Source organism: Lemur catta, chromosome 1 (genome assembly GCF_020740605.2).
Source record: "Lemur catta isolate mLemCat1 chromosome 1, mLemCat1.pri, whole genome shotgun sequence".
In the NCBI taxonomy this organism is placed as follows: domain Eukaryota; kingdom Metazoa; phylum Chordata; class Mammalia; order Primates; family Lemuridae; genus Lemur; species Lemur catta.
Window position 1 is genome coordinate 285,719,041 of NC_059128.1, and position 2,711 is coordinate 285,721,751.

Sequence of the window (2,711 nt, forward strand, 5' to 3'; positions counted from 1 at the left end):
TGTAGTTTCTGTACCGTGAGAGTCACCCTTCATGACGGGCGGTTCTGTGAGTTTCCACACGCTCTCCACACTCAGGACCCAAACCCGTCCCGTCACCTCCCGAAGTCCCCTCGTGCCCCCGAGCCTGGCCGCTGTCCTGCTCTCAGTCCACGCAGCCGTGGTCCCCCCGCCTTGGTGGCCTTGCCTTTCCCAGAAAGTCACGGAAGTGGAGTCGCGCCACGGGGGACCTGGGACTGGCTTCGGTGCAGCAGCTCTGAGACACATGCAGGTCACCGCACCTTCCGCGGTGGCTCCTCTCGCTCTGAGCGGCGTGTCGCAGTGCATGCGCCACCATTTGCTCAGGCTCTTGCCCCCTGTCCTCGTCCGCTGGGTGTTGCTAAGAAGACACAGGTGGGCCAGGTGACTGATGAGAACAGAGGCCGTGTGCGCAGCGTGGCGCCCGCGTCTGCGTCTAGGGAGGGTCTCGAGGAGCCTCCGCGTGTGGCGGGAGTGAAGGGGCCGCGTGTGCGAGGTCACATGGGGAGGGGCGGGGGCGTGGCGGTGCCAGCTCCATCTGACATCCAGCTGTCACAGGAACTCACCTCCGCCACCCGGGGGCATTTGTCCAGGCAGGAGGGATCCGCCCATGACCAGCCGCACCTGGACATTCACCAAACCTGGACACGAGGCTTTCCGAGCTGGGCAGCCGCCGAGGGCGCGCGGGCTGTTCCAGGTTTGTCTGCACAAATGACGTTGCTGTGAACATCCACGCACAGCCTTCGTGTGAACACAAGTGTTCATTTCCTCGGGTGGACGCCTAGGGCTGTGATTTCCGGGGTGTGTGTTAAGTATGTGTTTAATTTTTCAATGCTCAGAGTGGCCGACCCCCCCCGCCAGGCAGCGTGAAGGCGCCAGTTCCTCTGAGTCAGGTGTTGGGCTTTCAAACCCTTCCGACAGGTGCGTCGTGGCGTCTGATTGTCGCTTTAATCTGCGTTTCCTGGTGACTGATAATGAGTATCTTTCCACGTGTTCATTTGCCGTCTGTCCACTTCTTTGGTAAAGTGATTGTTAGGGTATTTTGTCCATTTTTTATTGGGTTGTCCATTTTCTTATTGTTGAGTTTTAAGAGTTCTTTATATTTTTTGGATGTAAGTTCATTGTTAGATATGTGATTTGCAAATACTTTTCAGCTATTGCATTTTTGAGTTCTGAAATTTCCATTAGGCTCTTTTTTATATTTAGCTCATTAAATAGGAAATGTCTGATTTGAATCAAAAGTGTAGTTTATTATGTCTCAAACAAGTAGCGGTGCAATTAATCAAAGTCTGCGCCTAAACTGTCGACACAGTTTTGCCATCTTAACGGCAGCTTGTTCCTGCCAGCAGCAGAGGAGCCTGGAGAGCAAGTGGTGATGATATCGCAAAAGGCCGTTTCCCCACAGCTTGTTGAGAATGGACTGTCTTCCCTTGCAAGACGTGGTGCAAAGCCTGGGAGAAGTGGGAGTCAGTTGGTGCAAGGTCTGGTGAATACAGTGGATGACAGAGAGTTTCCAAGTCCAGCTGCTGTAGTTTTAGCAGCGTTGTTTGTGCAACATGTGGTCTTGCAAGAGGATTGGCCTGTCCTCTGTTAACCAATCTCGGCTGTTTAATCGCGAGCATCCTCATCATTTCACCCACCTGGTTGCAGTAAACATTGCTGTAATCGATTGACCAGGTTTCATGAACCTGTAGTGGATGATACCAGCACTGGACCAAACAGACACTGTTGGCTTTTTTTGATGAATATTTGGTTTTAGACTGTGTTTCGGCACTGCGTCTTTACCCAACCTTGTGCTGAATGATTGCATTGTCAAAAAGAATCCATTTTTCATCACATGTAACCATATGGTGTAGAAATGGTTTTACGTCGTGACAGCAAAGAAAGGCGAGCTTCGAGACGATTTCTCTGCTGACACTCGTTTAAACTCCAGGTGGATTAGGGATCCAAATGTGAAAAACGAAACAAGTACTAGAAGAAAATATGAGTGAGTATAAGGAAAGATTTTCTAAAACTCAAAACAAAAGACTAACTGGGCCACATGAATATGATCGCATTCTGCATGACCAAGAACACCACAAAGCCAAGGAAAACTAAGAAACTGGGAGAAACTATCTGCAACACATATCAGGATAGAGCTAATATTCCTTATTTATAAAGAACTCAATATTGGAGAAAAAAGACCAAAAACCCAATAGAACAATGGAAAAAAGACATGAACAGGTAATTTCTCCCCAAATATATAAAAATAGCCCTTAATCATATAAAAAGCTGTTCAATGTCATTCATAATAAGAGAAATGAAAATTAAAACTACAATAAGATGCCATCTCTGATCTCTCAGAACGGTAAAAATTTAAAATGGAGCCGTGCACCTGCCCACAAGGCTGCGGGACAGGTGAGGGCAGGGTGAGGAGGTGAGGGCAGGGTGAGGAGGTGAGGGCAGGGTGAGGAGGCGAGGGGCAGGGGAGGAGGTGAGGGCAGGGGAGGAGGTGAGGGCAGGGGAGGAGGTGAGCGCAGGGGAGGAGGTGAGGGCAGGGGAGGAGGTGAGCGCAGGGGAGGAGGTGAGGGCAGGGGAGGAGGGAGCGCAGGGGAGGAGGTGAGGGCAGGGGAGGAGGTGAGGGCAGGGGAGGAGGTGAGGGCAGGGTGAGGAGGTGAGGGCAGGGGGGAGGAGGGGTGGTGGGGGGGGAGTGGGTG